A 21,752-nucleotide genomic window follows, 5' to 3' on the forward strand; every position below is an offset into this window, starting at 1 on the left:
CAAACAACCCTTGTAAGCTAACCCTGATCTTCCTGGTCACTCAAAATAATCCTTATACTGATGTGGCATATTTTGGGGTGACCCATCCTGCCATCCGTTGCATACATGAACTAAAATTCATGAGATGACAAAAAAATCAGAATATTAAAAGCAAATTTAATATAGTAAAATATATTTTTATTAATGTTTTAAATAACAAGATCCAGCAGTCTAATAACTACTGTAATATTGAGATGGGGATGAGCATATATAATATTTCAGGATGTCTGCAACACCCGTGATATGAAAATACCGGTGCTTTCTCTCGGTGACTGCCCTGGAAAGCAGGATCTAAGCTGGAGACTGGCATTCAGGAGGTGTACTAGGAAGTGTACCTGAGGTAGGTGAGGGAAGGGAAGAGAAAGGAAAGGGAAGGGAAGTTCAAAGCTGTCTTGAATCAGAGGAGAGGCCAAGGCCTATGTATCTCGGCATTGATCAATCATTGGCTCTAACCAGCCCCAGGAAGCTGATGACCCATGGTGAGGTAACTGCAGCTGAGGGCCACTCTCCCAACAGCTTTCTGAGCACCTGGCTGGTAAGTCCTCATTCCTGGAAGAGAATCTGAGAGGCACATCCTAAAGTAACCACAGTGACTAAGTTACAGGCCTCCCAAGCTCTACTGTGCTTTGTTGCTTAGGTGCATTATTGAAAAAAATAATGAATTTCAGTTAAATGTTAGTGAACATGCAAATTTTATATCCCTTCCAAATTCACAGGACGCCACACGGATCCCAGGTGAAGAACAGTTTCAAGTGAGAAGAGAGCCCGTTACTCAGAGGCACTGGTTAGGCTCTGCTGTTCACTGGACAGAGTAAGGTTATCTTCTGCTGAGGGCAAAAAGGAGCCTGTGTTCCAGAGCAAGATAATGCCCATTCACAGAGGAAGTCAGACACAGGAGGGTCTAGTCCCAGAGACAAAGACACACAGACAGATGTAGCTGCTGAGTTTGTCTTGGAGTTACAGATTTTAATCCCTCACGAGACCAAACTACACCTCCAGTTCTTGGTGTCCACGAAACACCCCTGTATTTTTCTCAGAGCAGTTTTTGGTTCACAGCAAAATGGAGAGGAAGGTACAGAGATCTCCCATATATCTCCTTCCCAACCCCCGCAACAGGCACAGCCTCCCCCATGACCACCATCCCCCACCAGAGTGGTCCAGCTGTTACAGATGATGAACCTACTTTGACACATCATCATCACCCAAAGCTCATAGTTTACATTAGGGTTCACTCTTGGTGTTGTAATGACATGTGTCCACCATTATATCATACAGAATATTTTCACTTCCCTAAACATCTTCTGTGCTCCACTCATTCATCTCTCCCCATCAACCACTGATGTTTTACTGTCTCCATAGTTTTGCCTTCTCCAGAGCATCACGTCGTTGGAATTGTACAATACATAGCCTTCGAACAATACATACAGTCGTACAATAAGATTGCCTTCTTTCACTTAGTAGTATGTATTTAAGATTCCTCCATGTCTTTTCACGGCTTGGTAGCTCATTTTTTGAGTGTTCCTGTATCTTTATAATGAATTGTTTTTCTAGTTTAAGTAGATGTCTGCCGCTTCCAAGGTGAAGTACCCTGTTTAAGACAAAGAGATACCTTTAAAAAATTTATTTATTTATTTATTTATTTGAGAGAGAGAGCACAAGCAGGGGGAGCGGCAGAGGGAGAGGGAGAAGCAGACTCCCCGCTGAGCAGGGGGCCCGATGTGGGGCTCGATCCCAGGACCCTGGGATCATGATCTGAGCCAAAGGCAGACACTTAACCAACTGAGCCACCCAGGGGTCCCCAAAGAGATACTTTTAACAGCTCCTCCCCCCTTCCCAAATTCTTGAAATCTGCAAGAGTTTGGCCTGAGGAGCATCTGGCAACAAACGTGGAGTTGGGAAGTGTTGGAGCACCGATGTGGAGGCATGTCGGTAATGCTCAGAGATCTCCATAAAAGCCTTTACTTTCTCATTGGAGGTCCTTGCTGTGTTCTGTAACCGCCTACAAAAACAGCTTCAGCATCTTTGATGACTGCCATGCTTTAAAATGGGAAGAAGGGTAATTATTATCTTTTTTAAATTGACAGACCAAGGCAGGCAATAATGAAATGCTATTCATCTGGATAAAAATCTAGATTTTTAAAATCCAAAGGCAGTCAATAATGTGATCTATGTACTTCGCTATTATGATGACATATCACGTATAAAATATTAAGCATGCCTAATATTTAATTCATTTCAATCATATCAGTCTGTCAAGATATAATAAATCAACAAGGAAGTCTACCAACAGCTCCGCCCCAAAATATTCCCTATTGAACAACTCTTAGCTTTTTATTTAGTCATGAGACTTGAAAGTTGCCCCTAAATTAGCATAGCTATTCACACATTATTTCCAGCCCCAACAAAGAGAAGCCACTGTAACAGTTGCTGAGTACTTTTTTATGCAAAACTCATGTTAGTGACAGATTTTTAAGCATGTGATTTGTCTCAACACATGTGTCATTTTATTTGTAAAAACTCCCGGGACTAAAAACTGAAGTTTCCAAAAGTTATTTATTTTGTCTTCTGGCAGGCTAGAATTGATGTAAAAATAATCAACCAATAGAATTGTGTGCTGGCCTATTAGATTCAGAATTACCGCATTGTTATGGGGGGAAATAAAAGATAGTTTCTCTCACATCCCCCATCTCCCTTCCCCCCAGTAAGAAGTGAAGCACAAACATGCCAAATGAACACACTGGATTTCATTGTATTATTTGGTGTCATGATGCAACACCTTATAAATGGGATCAACTTCCTTACCATAAAATCGCTCTACCAGCCCAGTTCTCCCCCTACCGCCACGACTTTGAAAAGAGACCACTGTAGATACATAGCAGAGTCATCTGACGGCAGGGTGCCCCAGCAGATGGACATCCAGGTCCTTTCAAACATTTCAACCTTGGGCTCTGTCCTAGGCATGGAAGACCCGATCAGCACTAAGTAATGTCCCTGAAGGGACTCACAGTCAAGTGAGAAAGAAGATCCTTGGGGAAGCAAAGGGTTAAAACTTGTAGTGGATATGACAGCAGCAGGGCATGGTGCCACCCGCCTCTGGCCAAAGAGGACAGGGCAACCAGCTTTGGCCAGTGGAATGGGGGAGCTGGTGTGCAGAACCCACAGGGCTTTAGTTGGTGAGAAGGGAAGCAGGAAGTAGGGCAAAGATGGGTTGTCCAACTTCCCTTGATCGTACTCTCTCCTGTGAAGAGAACAACAATCCCTCGCCCTTTGGGGGCCAATCAAAATGTGTCTGCTCTCGAGGCAGCTTTTCTCAGTGTCCAGGGGGGAGCTTGGAGACCAGAGGTGCTAGGAACATTTAATGCATGCCTCTGCCAGAGCTTTAGCCGGAGGTCTGCAAGTATACCGATCTCTTCCCCTTTGTGCTGGTGGAAACAAACTGGTTGTAACATTTGTGAAATTTTACATTGACTGTATACTATATTGTTTATTCATTTCTTCATCTGTGAAATGGGAATAATAACAGTATCTGCCTCATGGGGTTGTTATAAGGTTAAAGCTTATAGATACAGACATATAATCTTACAAGGGTGCTTGCATGTAGTAAATACTATAAGGCGTGAACTATTTTATTTGACTTCTACTTAATTTTAGTTTTAAAGATTTATTTATTTATTTATTTTTAAAGATTTTATTTATTTTTTTGGCAGAGAGAGACACAGCGAGAGAGGGAACTCAAGCAGGGGGAGTGGGAGAGGGAGAAGCAGCTTAATGACTGAGCCACCCAGGCACCCCTATTTATTTATTTGAGAGAGAGAGAGAGAGCCCATGAGTGGGAGGGGCAGAGGGAGAGGGAAAGAATCTCAAGCAGAGTCCCTGCTGAGCACAGAGCCCAACTTGGGGCTCGATCTCACAACCCCAAGATCACGACCCTGAGATCATGACCTGAGCCGAAACCAAGAGCCAGATGCTTCACCCACTGAGCTACACAGGTGCCCCCTTAATTGTAGTTTTAAACAATCGTAATTATTGTGTGCTGGAATCTTCAATCAGTCTACGTCTATTATGAGCTTTGTGTGAATATTTGCATTAATGAAGACTCTGGGGAACTACATTTCTGAACCACACACCTTACAGTCCACACAGTGGGTTTTATCATCATTACTGAGACACTGGTCATGCTCATATCAAAACTCTTTACACTTTGCTCAGTTGAGGTATCAATTTCTTTTTTTAAAAATTTTTAAAAATTTATTTGAGAGACAGAGAGAGGCAGAGGGACAAGCAGATCCCAGCTGAGCAGGGAGCCTGATGCAGGGCTCCATCCCAGAACCCTGGGATCATGACCTGAGCCAAAGGCAGACGCTTAACGACTGAGCCACTCAGGCGCCCCCAAAGTTATCAATTTCTAACTTCTTGTTTATGAAATTAGTGCAAAAGGTCTAAATTGGCATTTTGAAAAAATGAAATAGAAAAGTCAGATTGCGTCACACCTAGTATAAGTTGTTTTGTGCAACTTCAGCTTCGTTGGGTGTGTCAGTGTATCCAGGGTCACGTTCTCTAGTGCTGCAGTAAGCTTTGAAAGCCACCGAGCTGTGACTTGTTGGTATCTGGTGTTAGGGCCCAGGTTGGCCTCTTACTCAAGGCTGCACGTTTGTTAAATCCTTTCTCTCCCTGGACCTTAATATCCTCATTGGTAAAATGAGGGAAGGTCTCTTTAAGACTCTACTTCCTGTGTGAAGTAAAATAAGCCAGGCACAAAAAGACAAGTACACTCTGTGATTCCACTTAAATGAGGTCTAAGTGCATGTAGGTAATACCTAAGGTGTGTACCTGGAATAGGCAAGTTCCTAGACACAGAAAGTGGCCTGGTGGTTACCAGGGGCTCTGAGTGAAGGGGGTTGGGGCACTTAGTGTTTAATGTGTATAGAAATTCTGTTTGGGATGATGAAAAAGCTCTTGAAACAGATAGAGGTGATAGTTACACACTATTGTGAGTGTATGTAATGTCCCTGAACTGTAGACTTAAAAATGGTAAGTTTTATGTCATTTATTTTACCACAATAAAAAATATCCACACACACATTCACCCCTACTTCCTAGAGAAGGCTCCAGAAACAAGTCAAGCTTTCTAAGCCCCATGTTTCTGGTACTCAGGAGAAATCGGCCTAATAGGCACCATCATTTATGGAGTTTCCTTTTCCTGAATTTTTAAGGGGTCTTTCCTCTCCATCTCCTGGTTGACAATACATCTGCTTTTGTCACACTCTCATTGATGCTTCCCTGCTTCAAACCCCAGCGTTCCCTTTTTCTCTCCCCGATAGCCAACGTCCTGCTTTGTTTTCAAGTTTCCATACCAGTGCTTTTTATTTTTTATTTCTTTTAAATATTTTATTTATTTGACAGAGAGATAGAGAGCACAAGTAGGCAGAGAGGCAGGCAGAGGGAGAGGGAGAAGTAGGCTTCCCGCTCAGTAGGGAGCCTGATGCAGGACTTGATCCCAGGACCCTGGGATCATGACCTGAGCCGAAGGCAGCCGCTTAACCAACTGAGCCACCCAGGCACCCCATACCAGTGCTTTTTAAATTGTTGTACAAAAATTACCTGGAGGGCGCCTGGGTGGCTCAATCTGTTGGGCGTCTGCCTTTGGCTCAGGTCATGATCTCGGGGGTCCTGGGATTGAGCCCCATGTCAACACACTTCGTATCCCTCTTTTTAATTTGCCAATGGCTTTTTTCCTCATGAGAAGGCAAATTGCATGAGAACAGAGATCGTGGTCTGATTTTATCCCCTGATCTCTCTAGCACATCGTACCTGGCACATAATATTTCTTTAAGAATTGAATTATTTCTTATTTTTTTAACTTCTGCTTTTTTGTAGGCTAAGCCCTCAAAGGCCAAACATTGGGTTGTTTTCTCACTCTTGTATGTAGGCTAAGCTTGCTTATAGCCATGTGTGATGGCCAAGGCTGGGCTTTCTGATTTCCTTATTAATTTTTAAGTGATTCTTTCTGGCAACTTTGTTCCTGGACCCTTCCTTTTTTGCTTGTGGATGGCTTAGCCTCCTCTGGGAGGAATGAGTCCATTCAAGGTTCTCATCTGCAACAAGGCAGCTCACCAGGTAGATGGTCTCTAGACATTGGAGATAATTAGTAAGCAATCCAGACCAGAGCTATGTAAAATCCTGGAAGGGGACTTTAATTCAGGACTTTACAAGATGACTGTCTTAATCTCCCCAGGCTGCTGTAACAGAAATACCACAGACTGGGTGGTTTAAACGGCAAACATTTATTTACTCATAGTTCTGGAGGCTAGAAGTCTAACTTCTGGGCACCAGCAGATTCAGGGGTCTGGTGGGGACCCGCTTCCTGGCTCATAGACAACTCTCTGTTCTCTGCATTCCCCATGGCAGAAGCTGGTAAGAGAGCTCTCTAGAGTACCTTATTTAGAAGGGCACGAATCCCATTCTTGAGAGCTCCTCCCTCATGACCTAGTCATCTCCCAAAGGCCAACCTCCTCATACCCACACATTGTGGGTTAGGATTCTAACATAGAAATTTGAGAGGGGAGGAAACATTTAGTCCATAACATGACTAAAGGATTTATCAATACTCCCCTATCTTTGTCTATAGTAAAGGGAGAGAATTATGTCCAATCTACCTGGAATTATCTAAAACAAGTAGGAGATTCTGGTATAAATTTTCTCTTCCTGCTCACTAAGGATCTGCCACAGGAATATTTTTTTAATATTTTATTTATTTATTTGAGAGAGAGAGAGAGAGAAGGAGAGAGAACACTAATGGGGGAGGGGCAGAGGGAGAAGGAGATTCCCTGCTGAGCAGGGAGCCCTACAAGGGGCTCGGTCTGGGGACCCCGAGAACACGACCTGAGCCAAAGGGGAATGCTTCACCGACTGAGCCAACCACGCACCCCTGCCACAGGAAGTCATTTGGGGAATAAGGACAGTCATGAATTATTTTTCTCTCTCTCTTTTTAAGTAAACTGGGGAAAACCCCTAGCCCAGTGTGGCGAGGAGGATGGGTTTCTGTTCAATATTTTATGGTCTAGTATTCTCCCCCGTCATTCTGAGTCTTTTTATCGCAGCCATGTTCCGGGCGGTCGTCTGTTGGGACAGTTGCTTTCCAACTGCAGGGGGCTCTGCGTTCCTGCCACTCACAGCCTGCTCTCTGGGCCTTGGCTTTTCCTTCATGCCCCATGCTCCGGTTCTTCCTGCTGCTTTCCTTCACTTCATCCTCCTCCAGTACCCCCTCTGTTGCTCAGCACTCTCTCTCCAGCTTCTTCTGGGGCTTCTTGTCTTAGAATGGGTTAGTCCTCCTTGTGCTTGGGGTAGGGGTTCGGAGCGACTTCCAGACTGGGTGTGAGATGATGCTCTGCCCAGGTCTCTCCTTTAGGAAAGACTGAGTCTCTGTAGGACTTACTCTCCTAGCTGCTAGGAGGGCACCTGAAAGACACCTCAGCGGAAGAGAGCCCCTCACCCAAGGTCATACCCCCTGGAGGCCCGCATCCAGTGGTTGATGGGCTGGGGGCATGATGGTTTGGCCCTCCCACCCCCAGTCCGGTCACCAATGAAGGCTCGTCCCGTTTCCAAACCCCCCACAGGATCAGCTGCGGCTTCATTTGAGACTGAATTGCACTGGGACTTCTCTCTGCTGCTTCATCTGGCTCGGCGCCCTCGCCTCCCACACACTGACCTCGGTCTCAGAGCTGGCTCCCTAGGGACCTCGGCACTGCCTTGTGCTGTTCTCCATCCTCCCCGACTGCGCTTGTCAACCATCTCGCAGCCAGCCCGACGTGTCTTTTCCTTTAGATCTTTCTCCCCACGATTTCCCCCACAAGAGCCCTGGAACACGGAGGATCTGGGCAGATAATCCGAAAGACATGCAGGCAGCAGGGCAACAAGGTCAAGGTCAGTATGGGAACTGGAGACTGAGCTCTGGGGAGTGGGCTCAGGCCATAGGCAGAAGGCCATCAGCTAGAACTGGGCCAAAGGTGGGGTGGAAATAGCAATAGATTCAGTATTGAGTGTGGAGCTCCTTAAAGGTCCTCTGGCTAGGGTCGGGATTAATCTCAGAGTCTGGAGAGATAGAAGGGGATAGGGTGAGGTAGGCGGAGGAAGAAGATTTAGACTCTCAAGTTCTGGTCAGTGGTTAGATGTAGAGACAGGAAATTAGTCAAGTTAAACAGCATTTACACACACACACCACCTGCTACTTTTGGGGAAAGGTGCTTACGGAGCACTATACATTTGAATTAGTTCCTCTTTCCAAGGCACTACTCTGCAAAATTACAGACTAACTTTCTTATTAAAAATTCCCTGCTAGATTCCTTGCATTCATTCCCCATAACATCCATTACATATGGGGTAACAAATCTCCAGGAAACCCGTCGGAAACACAAAATATAAATAGGGCATCTATATTTATGAGCACAGGAAGGAAGTGTCAGCCGATGTCAGGAAACAAGAAAAGGGATGTTAGGGTCCAGAGAAGGGGGCAGCTAGAGGGGAGGAGTCCTGTGTCTCTCCTCAGCTCCTTCAGGGCTGGAAAATTTGCATTTTGATTGAGTCCAGCAGATGGTGCTGCTCTGGTGGAGAGCAGAAAAATCAGTTCGTTTCCCTGGATGCAGTCTATCCCGCTTACAATTCTGCACGGATAGAATTTTTGCCATAGTAAAATTCCAACTCTGAGTCCTCAGATGTTAATATGTATACAGAATCTAGTGTTTATAGCAAATCCCAGTCTTGGTTTCATCAATGGGTGAAACCTACCTGGGTCATTCTGACTTCATAGAGTGGCTTGTCATCTACAAGGACCTTGATTTTCTCTTGCTGTTTCCTCCGGGGACAGGGGCTTTGGAGGCAGCCCCATAGTAACTGCCACATAGTAATTGTCACTGTCACCTGCTCTGGCCCTTACAAGGCAGCGCTCTGAACACTGTCTCCAGAAATCCTAGGGTGGATGCTTTGTCTGCCTCTCTGTACTATACATGTGTGTTTGGTATTACATAATAAAGTATATGTATTTTATATACCTTATTATATATATGCCATATAATAGCAGGAAATAAGTCAGTAAATCACTAAAAGGTGTCTTTGTCTACTAGGGCTGCCATGACAAATTACCATAGACTGGGTGGCTCTAACCGTAGAATTTTGGCCCGGCCAAGAGTTCGGGTCCTGGTGCAAGCCCCCTTCCTGGCTTATAACTAGCTGCCTTCTCGCTGTGTCCTCACATGGAAGAGGGAGACAGAAATCTTTCTCTCTTGGGGCCCGGGTGGCTCAGTTGGTTAAGCATCTGACTCTTGATTTGGGCTCAGATCATGATCTCAGGGTCATGAGATTGAATCCCGTGTCGGGCTCCATGCTGAGTGTGGAGTCTGCTTGAGGATTCTCTCTCCCTCTCTCTCTCTCTGCCCCTCCTCTAGCTCTCTCTCTCTCTGTCTCAAAATAATTGTTCCCCTCTCTCGTCCTCTTCTTATAAGCTACCAGTCCTATCCAATTAGCACTCCACCCTTACAAACTCATTTAACCTTTTTATCTCCTAAATGCCCTATCTCCAAATATAGTCACCTTGAGCGTTAGGGCCTCAACATACGAGTTTTGGGGAGATACAGTTCAATCCATAGCAATTACCAACGACGAAAGGGCTAAATATATAGATGTACCAGAAATGGCAAAATGCAAACACTATCATATGTACTCATCAGACAATACCCATTAGCCTCTAGTCTCATCTTAACGTGTTAAGAAAACAAAACAAAAACCAAACCCTTGTGTTTCTTTCTAGAATGATGGAAGATTTTCAGCCACCAAGTAGTTTCCAAAATTTTTTTCCTTTTTTTTTTTGTTTTCCAACTTTCAAAAAATTTCAAATCTACAGAAAAGTTGAAAGAACAATATTCCCATATATGGGCTCAACATCTCGTCACATTCTCCTACATCCCAATCATAACCTCTCAGCTTAGAAGGCAACCTAAAGGACATTGGAGTCAACTGTCATCTCTTACACACACTCAGTCCAAAGGGGTCCTCCAGACTGTCCTTGTAGATGTCTCCGGATGGGGAGTGAGACTGTCTTTGAGCCAGCCCCTTCTGTTTTTAGAGGCTGCTGGTTGTCACTAAGTTTGTGCTGAGAATAAACTGAAATCTGGCCCTCCATAACTTCCACACTGGGGCTTTATATAACACTCTAGCCACACAAACTAATTCTAGCTCCTTTCTCACATGACGGCTTTTCAGTGTTGGAAGGCAGTGCTCACGTCCTCTTCTTTACTCTGACGGAAAACTCACCACCCTGGTTCCTTCATCCATGCCTTATTTGGTGTGGTGAGGAGTCCTTACTTGCTTGGGCAGTATGTACACATATTCACAGACTGTCCCTCGAAGTTGATAAGACAATGAGGCTTCTTCATCTTCCCTAACGGATCTAATTTTCCACATTGGTCACGCCAGGTAACTCTGTCTCTTTGGGGTATGCAGAGATGGGGAGTCCCCAAGACCACCCCCAGTTTCAGTAATTCACTACAAGATTCACGGAACTCACTGAAGACTCTTTTACTCACAATTATGGTTTATTACAGCCAATGGTTACAGATTAATATGGGAAGGCCACAGCTGGGGCAGAGCCCCGGAGTGTTCCGAGCACCAAATCTCCAGCCACCTTCTTCCCGTGGAGGATCTGACAGCGCTCAGGCCTCCCAGCAACCATGTGCAACAATACACAGAGTATTGCCAGGCAGGGGAGCTTACCTGAGCCACGGTGTCTGGAGTTTTTATTGGGCTCTGTCCCATAGATATGGTTGACCCCCTGCATGACCTTAGCTTCCAGCCCCTCTAGAGGTTGAGCCACTGGGGTGGCCCAAAGCCCCCACATGAATCACATTGTTGGAAGAGACAATGCTAAGACTCCCAGATAAACATAGACGTTCTTATCAGGCAGGACCTTCCAAGGGTTAGAGAGTACCTCTCAGGGCAAAGGCCAGACTTCTCTTTGGGCAGAATTAATGAGTTTCCACCCAGGGTAGAGGAGCCATCTTTCCTGTTTCTTCCCAGTCCATTTCCTGCTTCTCCGTCTGCACTCCTCTGCCAGCATGCTATCTGGGCATGCGGACCCCACAGTGACAAGAGAGGGGTCTTGATCTCAGTGCAGGCCCGGCCCTGTCCTGTGCCTCTGCCTCAGGGGGCTGCTCCAGCCACGTGCCTGGACCCGGCAACACTGCTCCCCAAATGCACTGTTGTTCCTTGGCTCACTCAGACTCACCCTGCCTTATACTTGCTGGGACTGCAGACCCCACCAAGTCTAGCCAGGTCCTCTCTCCAGCTCCTGGCATATCTGCCCTTCAGCCTTGCTGTCAGGCCACGGAAGCCCTACCAGAGCAGGCCCTGAGGCCGCCAATTCTGTTACCTCCACAGCAGACTGTGGGAGCTTCTGGAGCCCTTCCAGTCCCCTCCAGCCAGCGTGGGCTTGGGAGGGGGTGCACAGGTCCTCCCTCTGAACTGTGCCCCCCTACCCCTCTTCCCTGTGCTGTGGTAGTCCCGGGGTGCTGTGGGCCCCCCTGCATGGCAGCCTCCTCTCAGAGTTCTGAGAAGGACTGGGGCACATGTCCCCCTTTGCCTCTCTCCTTCTCCCCTCTTCCGGGTTGTGACCAGGAGACCACAGGCCACTGGCTTGTCCTTCTGCCTTCTGTGATTTTCTGCACAGCTCACCGAGCCAGAAAGAAGGGCTTGCTTATAAGGATTTCCTCTGGCTCTACGACCTCAATGGCTACAGGGAACTAGATTTATAACTTAAGAGAAAGAAAAATATTTTCAGAATACTATCTCTAGGATCATTGTGTGAAGAGTTTGGCTTCCACTGGAGCCCACTGGGAGGAGGAAAACCTTGTCTTCTCCCATCTTCCTTTCCCTACTTTCCATCTTCCTCGTAGCCAGAAGAGCTCACAGATAGCCTAGCAACTGCAAGGTCATGGGTTTGGAGATGGGAGACAGTTTGCGATTCCCTAGCATGTCAGTTTCCGTGGTAATAATAATGGCTGCCACTTATTTCAAGATGAAATGCCACGTATTATGCTAACTTCATTTAATTCTCCCCAAAGCCCGCTCATTACCCCCATTTTACTGATGAGAGAACTGAGGCTTGGAGAAGTACTTTGCCCAAAGTCTTACAGCTGGTGAATGGTGTCACAGGAGTTGAAACCCAGCCCCATCTGACTACAGAGATCACGGGCTAAATAACCAGTCCCCTTAAGACTGCCTTCTGCGAGGCTTTCGCCACTTCTGGCTTCCTCCTGATTGCCATTTGAAGGCATTCAGTAAAGCCCAACTTTATGCTTAGTTGCACCCACCGTTTTGCAAACTTCCAAGGATCCCTTGGTGATAGGGTAGTAAGTGTGGCATTTAAAACCTGGCCTGGTGTTGGCAAGCACCCCGAAAATGCTGCTGGGATTACTGAGGCAATCAGCGGCTTGGGATTCCACCTTCCTAATCGACTCTTAAGGGAACTTGTAATGACTCTAATTGGAAGCATCTACTTGATTCCCTGCAGGATTATTTTACATAAACCAGCAGCAGGAAAGGTACTAAAATCAATAAATGAGAGAGAGAGGAGAGAAGAGAGAGTTGAAAACGTAGGTCCAGAGGCAGGAGGGCAGGCAGGACACTGACCTCGTAGCTCAGGAGGAAAGTCTTGGGCACCTTTTGGTAACTGCTACATGTAGGTGCAAAAGAAATTTATGACCTGGATATGGGAACTTTGGACACGTTTTCCTTTTAACACTTGATAAGCTAAGTTACGGGAACTTCTCGGGTGTTGATTACAATTGTGCGGTGCCAAGCTGTTCAAAGGGCGGCCCGCGGGCAGACCTGGGGCCACCCTGAGAATCTCCGCGATGCGACTGTGATGGTGATTGTCTGGGGCTCCATTCAGTTCTTCGCGCAGCCGGTGAGGAGGAGAGCAGGGCCTGAAGGGTGGGTCAGATTTTGGCAGGTGGAAGGGCTCCTGGGTGGCTCAATTGGTTAAGCATCTGCCTTCGGCTCAGGTCATGATCTCAGGGTCCTGGGATCGAGTCCCGCGTTGGGCTCCCTGATCAGCGGAGAGTCTGCTTCTCCCTCTGCCTCTGCTGCTCCCCATGCTTGTGTGTGCTCTTCCCCACCCTGTGTCAAATAAATAAATAAAATCTTAAAAAAAAAAAAGAGAAAGCCCAAAGAGTAGACCAGGATCGTCATTGCGGACAATGACAATAGCTCCGGGACAGTGCTCTGCGTGCGTGTCCTCAGCCCTGGAAGAGGCTAGGAGCGGGAACAGCTGTGCGGGCTCTGAGCTTGGGTGGGAGGGACAGCAAGGAGGGCTTCTTCAGATTTGCTTCCTCACTGGCTGCTTCATGGGACAGCCCTTCAGTCAACCCCGCCCCCTCCCCCACGGCGCTCCTCCCACGTGTGTTTTGAGCCTCCACCACCCACCAGAGTTGCATCTTGTGTCTTCTCCTTTCTTCCCCTTCATTATGAGTCTTGACAATGTCTTTTCATCCTTTGGTTCTGGCCAGCGCTTCTGGGGAGATGACCCTCAGAGAGCAATGCTATCGGGATGATTGCAGCGGCCAGATTGTGAGAAGCAGGGGTCAGTGAAGGGAGAAGAGGAGAGCGTAGGTCTGCACCCCATCCTGGGGTCAGCAGTCTGGGAGGAAGCCAGGTCTGGAGGAGGGAGTGAAGCTAGGGGGCGCTGCGAGGACATAATTCCTGTACAAAGTTAGCGAGAAGGTGACAAGGGTTGAAATTTATTAAATGATCAGGCTAGGGGCGTCTGGGTGGCTCAGTCGGTTAAGCATCTGTCTTCAGCCAGGTCATGATCCCAGGGTCCTGGGATCGAGCCTCATGTTGGGCTCCCTGTTCAGCGGGTAGTCTGCTTCTCCCTCTCCCTGTCCCCCACTCCTGCTCTCTCTCTCTCTCTCAAATAAATAAATAAAAATCTTAAAAAAAAAATGATTAGGTTAAAAGTCTTCCCTAAATAGCCTGGAAGCTACTCAAAATCAACTCCCTCAATATCTCCGCCCATCCAAAGACCTCTGCCTCCTAGGGAACAGTTCATGGATTCTCTCCAAGATGGCATTTTCTGAAAGCAAAAACAACACAAACCTGAAATCCATTTTGTCCTGAGTTTAAGAAGTCAATCATCTAGATGTCCAGTCTGTGTGAAATCAAATGTGCAGATGGCCTGAACTGTCAAATGAACTTGCCCTCCCATCAGCGTCTCATCTGTGTCCTGGGGGCTCCATGGAATCTCCCTCCCCGCCCCCCCCAATCAGCCTGTGAGAGCTGCCCCCTCCCTGGGCTCCCAGAGCCCTCGCTTCTGAGCCCTTCATTCCTGGCCGTAGCCTGAGTAGCATCTTCCTTTCTCTTTTTAAAAATATGTAGACTGGTCTGTCTTTGGTTTGGTTTTGTTTTAATATTCTACAAATTCATTTCTCTTCCTTTTGGCACAACAGGGCATTTGTATAATAATTTCTTATAGTTTATTTCTTTTTAAGATATAAGTATATGTAATGGGTATTTTTTTTTTCCAGGTGACTCTGGGAGTACAAACACATCCACTGATTCATCTTTCCTCTAACTCACTTCCTTCAGGGTATGATTTTTCCTTCTCAATGACAACCACCACCGCCATTACTATTAGTTTAAGAATAATAAAGATAAGCCTTAAAATGTAAATATCCTTGGAAGGGCGTGCATCAAAAAATTAACATTCCTTTTAAGGCACAAATGAACAGTACCTAATTGATCCCTGTCTAAAGGGAAGATTTGAGAAGGGAGGAAGCCAGCTCAGGAGCGAGAGGATGAGCAGAAAGAGAGGCCCAGGGCACCTGAATGGCTTCCAAAAGACTGGGAAAGCACAAAGCAGTGTAGATTTACTTCCCAGTTTTGCTAGGGCCATCCGTGTTAAAGATTCACATTAAAATTGGGTATGTTGCTATCTGTTTTCCTTTCTTTAAATTTGGAATCCAAGTTATTGGATATTTTCACTAAATGGGATGCTCTTTTGTTTTCACTGTTGTACACAGACAAAGCTATATTTATGGTCTGCCAGTGAATTGGAATAAATTGAGTTTCAAATGATTTTCAGGGATATTATAAAATGTGTTGGCTGCTTGGAAAAGAACAAAGGCAACTCTGAACAATGCCTGTTCCAAGCAGCCAAGGTTGTGGAAAATTGCTTTGTAGTATTTTAAAAAAAACAAAACCAAAACAAAACCAGATTCACTTCCAAAGAAATTTTCTTTTCAAAAATGGAAACTCCACCAGAGCTTTAGTGCTATTCACAGCTAGTTGCTCCTAAAAACTAGTGAAGTGTTAGCAACTTCATTGATTAGGGTCATGGATGTAGCAATATCTGTTTGTTTATTTATTTTTATTTTTTTATTTGTTTAAAGATTTTATTTATCTGAGAGAGAGAGAATGAGAAACAGAGAGTATGAGAGGGAAGAGGATCAGAGGGAGAAGCAGACCCCCCGCTGAGCAGGGAGCCCGATGTGGGACTCGATCCCAGGACTTCAGGATCATGACCTGAGCCGAAGGCAGTCGCTTAACCAACTGAGCCACCCAGGCGCCAATATCTGTTTGTTTAAAACGAGACTTCTTCTGTTCATTACCGTTTGTTTCATAAGATACACAGTTCTGTCCTTCAATTGCACAAGTATGCAGGAAGTATAGTTTTGAAATGCCCTACCGGAGGTCTCGTTTAGGTCAACAGAATCCTGAGTTTGTAGCCCAGACTCCTTACATATGGGATACGACCTCAGATGACGGGGACCAGAAGGAGCAGTGTCATTCCAGGCAACCGGTATCTTCTCACAAACCCTAGATGAAGACTGAGGATGGACAGACGGAAGCAGTGAGGCTCAGTGGAAGTGTAATGCCATGTTCTGATTGATGAGTTTCCATAGGACCAACGAGCCAACCATCTGCGCCACTCACAGTAGAGCCACCCATGGAAGCCTGCTTGCGGACCTCGGCCCGAAGTATTTTGAAGCTGATGTCTAAATTCCTCCCGCAAAGGTTTTGATTTAATGGGTCTGGGACGCAGCCTGGAGCTCAGGATTTTTACGAGCTCCCACAGGGTGGAAAGCAGCGGCCAAGGGTGTGGATTTGAAAGGTCACTTCATAGGTGTGGCGGCAATGCCGGCAATTTCCTCTTATGCCTAGTGATTCCATTTCAGGTAGGAAATGTATTGTAATTCAACAGTTTTCTTAACCTAAACATCCACAGTCTGTCACCCGGTCGCCAAGACCGCAACTTTTTTCGATGGCTGTAGGGCATATTTACTGTGAGTTACTTTAGGCTGCTCATCTAAGGAAAAGTGGTATTGCCCTTGTCAAAATCGACCCCTTGTCATTACTAAGGAGTTCCTCCTTCGTGTCTCCCCTACTGGAAAAGGTTCTGTTTTTTCTCAAGTGAGGCCGTACCTTGCCTGCTCTTCTGTGCCTTTGGTCCTGAATATTCTTTCTGCGGTGGCGTAGGGGCCCTCAATAGTCTTCATCGTCCCCCCATCTGCATCACGACTTCTCTTTCTGTTAACACCCTTTTGATTTGTGGCTCATAGCCTGCCCTTGGTTAAAACAGTTATTCCTTATTTAAGGATTTTAGACTAAATGTTCTTATTCCTAAATCTGTTTCCAGATGCTTCTCATACAGATGATTGGCAAACCATGCTTTAAAAAACGTTGATTGCTCAAAGGCTCACTCATGGCTAAGGATAAGGATCTTTTTTGGTATTGGCAACAGTTTGGAGCAATGAACCTTGTTCATAAAATGTACTGTTTTGATGAAGGAATAGCAAATATTTAAGGCCAATGATGTTTTCCAAGATCACAAAACTTCTACATACATTGTTCTACATTATATTATCTAGTTGTTCAGTATTCTTTCTTTCATTAGACATTTTGTAGGAGCTTGGACAATGTGCAACAGATCTAGATATTGGGGGTCAAAGGTGGATAAGATGAAGTCTAATTTGATAACAAGGATTGTGTCTTGGATTATGTCCAATGTGTAGAGGGTCATTGGATGTTTTTGAATGAGGAATGATAAACAGCAAAGCAAGGTCATGAAATGGTGAGAAATGGCCACCTCCAGGTTGGGTGATATCAAGCTCAGAGAGACTTCTTGCCTTGGGCGAAGACGGAGTACACTTACTTTTTCCTATTCCTGCCACTAAGTACAACCCAAACCCCCGGACACTACATATAAAATAAACATTAACCTCTGAAAGGTGGAAGAAGAAGGTAGACCCGAGGGACATCAGGACCCAAGGCACAACAAGGTACTGGGTTACCTCTGCTTATCTTTTTGCCCCATATATTCTGGACCTGGAGATGAAGAAATGCCAATGAGCTCAGGCAAATAAAGCCCCAAGGAAATAAAGCCCCTACTCTCTTCAGCCAAAAAAAAAAAACAGAAAAAGGGGCAAATAGAATTCAGCAACATATATGATAATTCTATACCATGACCCAAGTGGAGTTTATTCCAGTGATACAAGGCTGGTTCAGTGTTCAAAAATTAGGCTATGTAATTTGCCATATTAATAGGCTAAAGAGAAAAAAAAACAAATAATCATATCAATCAATGGATGCAGAAAAATTTTGACAAAATTCAACACCCATGTCATGATTAAAAAAAAAGCTATCCAAAAATTAGGAATAGAAAGGAATTTCCTCAATTTGATAAAGAGCAACTACCAAAATCCTACAGTTAACTTTGCATTTAATGGTGAGATCAGGATAAGGGTGTCCACTCTCACCATTCTTATTCAGCATATTACTCGAAATTCTAGCCAGTGCAATAAGACAAGAAAAAGAAAAGCATACAGATGAGAAAGGAAGAAATAAAGTGATCCGTGTTTGTATATTACCTGACTGTCTACATAGAAAATCCCAAGGAATCTAGAAAAAAATTCCTACAGCTAATAAGTGAGCTCAAAAAAAAAAAGCAGCATACCAGATGGACATACAAATATCAGTTGTATTTCTATGTATAAGCAATGAACATATGACCACTGAAATTAAACATGTAATCTTCTTTGTAATCTTTTAAAAAAGGAGAATACTTAGATGTAAAAAATCTATGTATAAAACATCTACAGCACTTGTAAGCAGAAAATTAAGTAATGCTGATGAAAGATATCAAAGAAGATCTAAATAAATGGAGAGAATTCACAGATTGAAAGACCCAATATAGTAAAGATGTCAATTTTCCCAAATTAATAACAGTTTTAATGCAATTCCTATCAAAATCCCAGTAAGTTTTTTTTATAGATATGGACAACATTATTCTAAAATTTATATGGAGGAGCAAAGGAAATAGAATAGCTAAACAACCTGAAAAGGAAGAGTAAAGGGAAAGGAACTAGTCTACCTGGTTTCAAGACTTATTATATAGCTATTATAGTCAAGACTATATGATATTGACAGAGGAATAGGAATGTAGATTAATGGAACAGAACAGAAAACCGAGAGTTTGGCTCACACAGATACACATAATTGATGTTTTGACACAGGTGCAAAAGAAATTCAATGGAGAAAAGATAGCCTTTTTAGGGGTGCCTGGGTGGCTCAGTCGTTAAGCATCTGCCTTTGGCTCAGGTCATGATCCCAGGGTGCTGGGATCGAGCCCTGCATCGGGCTCCCTGCTCAGCGGGAAGCCTGCTTCTCCCTCTCCCACTCCCCCTGCTTGTGTTCCCTCTCTCGCTGTCTCTCTCTCTCTGTCAAATAAATAAATAAAATCTTAAAAAAAAAAAGATAGCTTTTTAACAAATGGCATTGAGCAATCCATAGGCAACCTGACCCAAGACTCATACTTGATACAAAAAATAACACAAACGATTCATGGATTTAAATGTAAAACACATAGGAGAAAATCTTAGTGACCTAAGACTAGGCAAACAGTTCTTAGACTTGGCCCCAAAAGTATGATTTAAAAGAAAAAATTGATAAATTGGACTTCACAAAAACCTTCGCTCTGCAAAAGACTGTTAAAAGGATGAAAAAAACAGGGGGCCTGGGTGGCTCAGTCAGTTAAGCATCTGCCTTTGGCTCGGGTCATGATCTCGGGGTCTAGGACCAAGCCTTACATCAGGCTCCTTGCTCAGAGGGAAGCCTGCTTCTCCCTCTGCCTGCCACTCCCCCTGCTTATGCTCTCTCTCTCTCTCTCTCTCTCTCCCTGTGTGTTAAATAAATAAATAAATAAATAAAAATCTAAAAAAAAAAAAAAAAAGGATGAAAAAACAAGTTAGCAAGCAGGGAAAACATGTTTGCAAACCACATACCCAAGAAAGAAGCCTGATATTCAGGATATAAAAAAAAACCCCAAACTCAACATTAAAATCTAACAATCTTGTTAGAAAGTAGGCAAAAACACTTCACCAAAGAGATTATACAAATGGGAAATAAGCAGACAAAAATGTTCGGCATCATTAGCCATTAGAGAAATACAAATGAAAACTGCAACATGGTATTACCACACACCTCCTTTAGCTTCTTGACATATGATAATTTCTACAGGTTACTACCACACCCCTCAGCAATTACACCACTGGGCATTTATCCCACAGAAACCTACACACAAATGTTGATAGAGGCTCTACTCATAATCTCCTAACACTGGAAACGACTCAGACGTCCTTCAGTGTATGAATGGTGAACAGACTGTGGCACATCCGTACCATGGAATACTCAGCACGAAAGGGAGCAGATTACTGATACATGCAACGACCTGTATGAATCTCCAGACAACTAGGCTGAGAGGAAAAAAATGCAATCCCAAAGGGTTAAATGCTCTATTTTTCCATTTAAATAACATTGTTGAAGTGGCAAGATTCTAGAAACAGAGAGTATTGAGAACGTGGTCAGCAGGAGTTAAGGGGTTGGGGGAATACGGAGGGCATGGTCATGGGGATAAAAGAGCAGCCGGAAGGATCCTGATGATGTTAGCCATATTCTGTGTCCTGACTGTATCCATGTCAATGTCCTGCTTGTGACGCTGCATTCTAGTTTTGCAAGATGTTGTCACTGGGAGAAACTGGGCCAAGGGTACGTGGGATCTCTCTGTATGATTTTTTACGCATTCATGTGAATCTACAATTATTTCAAAATTAAAGAGTTTAATACTAATGATTTAGAAACCCGAATCTTACCATATCACCTCTCTCCAGTAACGTCACCACTGTTGTAAGATAACATCAAAATGCTTGGTGGTGCTTGATGAGAACTTGTCTGGTCTGGCACCTGTGATTCCCAGCCCTGGCAGCCTGTGAGAATTACGTATGGAGCTTATAAAAAACACTAATGCCTGAGCATCACTCCAGCTCAATTAGATCAGGATCTAATCTCTGGGGGTAACTAGACAGTAATTAGCATTCTCGTTGATTACTGGTCACTGTCAGACCATAGGCTCCAGGAAACCTGTTTTTACTTTCCACTGTGGTTCCAGCTCCTAAATCAGTGTCTGCTCCCTGGAAGGTGCTCCCTGAATGTATGTGAGGTGAAGTGAATGAATGAATGAATGGATACAGGGGAAACAGAAGGATCTTCCTCCCCTGTTTTGCTGTCTCCCTGAACCCATGAAAGGAGAGAAGGAGGGGATAAGGTGCCTTCCCTGGTGTCCTCTCCATTCTCCCAGCTTCATTACAAAATCACAGTAGGGATCACAGCATTGCTCCAAGAGAGAGCCATCCCCAGAGTATAAGATCTGGAAATGATGACAGGGCCTCGTTCTTCACACTCAATCAGCAAATGTAATGAAAGTGAAACAGAAGCTGGTAAGGAGGCTGGAATGACACATAATCTTCCTCAGGCAGAAATAACAGAAAACATTTTAATGCAGCTTAAAAAAAAAAAAAATTAAAGACATTGGCAAAGAAATGAGAACAAATTTTACGGAGGGAGAGAGGCTGGGGAAAGGAGGCTCCCAGCCTTTGACCTCCTCATCCCACTTACAGAAGGTCTTGTGTGCTGCTCAGGAAGCCACAGTGGTTCACTTAATGTTGATACGTGAGTACAGTGATACCAGCAGACATTGGCTTCAGCAAATTCCAAGGTATTGTTAAGGCTTGTACTGATTTTGTCCTAGTGCCTCTCAGTATCTGTATGAACTTTTACAGTGTGGGCACGATAATTAACATTTTAAACAATTACTTCGAGACAATTGCACAAACACCAGTGTGGGGGAAATGTAACTTTATTCTCAGTAACTCCATTCAATTTCCATGTCTACACCACCACGGCCACCACCACCACAAACCACCAACCACCACGACCACCACCACGACCACCATCATGACCACGAGCATCAAAACGACCACCACCACCACCACCATGACCACCACCACTACCATCAGGACCACACCATTACCACCACCATGACCGTGACCACCACCACCATCATGATGATGACTACCACCACCACTACCCGTTCTACCTAATTGGTGGAAAACTTACCTTTTTTCCTTATTTTTAGAATGTTTTTCAAGTGTTTCCCAGAACTGTCAGCTTTAGGGTGAGGGTTGGGAGTGTATTGGCCTTTGAATCCCCTTTCCATGTAGGCGGAAGGAAGCAAGCCCCTTTATATCTGACAGTGACACTGTTTGGACCCATGCTTTAGGCTTGGGAATCTTCATTAGGCCGCTTATCTTCACATCTGTCCAGATGTCTCA

General features: G+C 44.7%; 1 long non-coding RNA gene across 3 annotated transcripts in view; it reads left to right on the forward strand.

Annotated features, from left to right (window-relative positions):
* Nucleotides 1-21,415, forward strand: part of LOC118555338 (uncharacterized) — a 78,127-nt gene extending 56,712 nt beyond the window's left edge. For all 3 annotated transcript variants that reach the window (XR_013449782.1, XR_013449781.1, XR_013449783.1), the window contains 2 exons: nt 14,613-14,674; nt 15,477-21,415. This is a non-coding gene — a long non-coding RNA (uncharacterized LOC118555338). The remainder of the gene's footprint in view (nt 1-14,612; nt 14,675-15,476) is intronic.
* The last annotated feature ends 337 nt before the right edge of the window (nt 21,416-21,752 follow it).

Source organism: Halichoerus grypus, chromosome 7 (genome assembly GCF_964656455.1).
Source record: "Halichoerus grypus chromosome 7, mHalGry1.hap1.1, whole genome shotgun sequence".
Lineage (NCBI taxonomy): Eukaryota > Metazoa > Chordata > Mammalia > Carnivora > Phocidae > Halichoerus > Halichoerus grypus.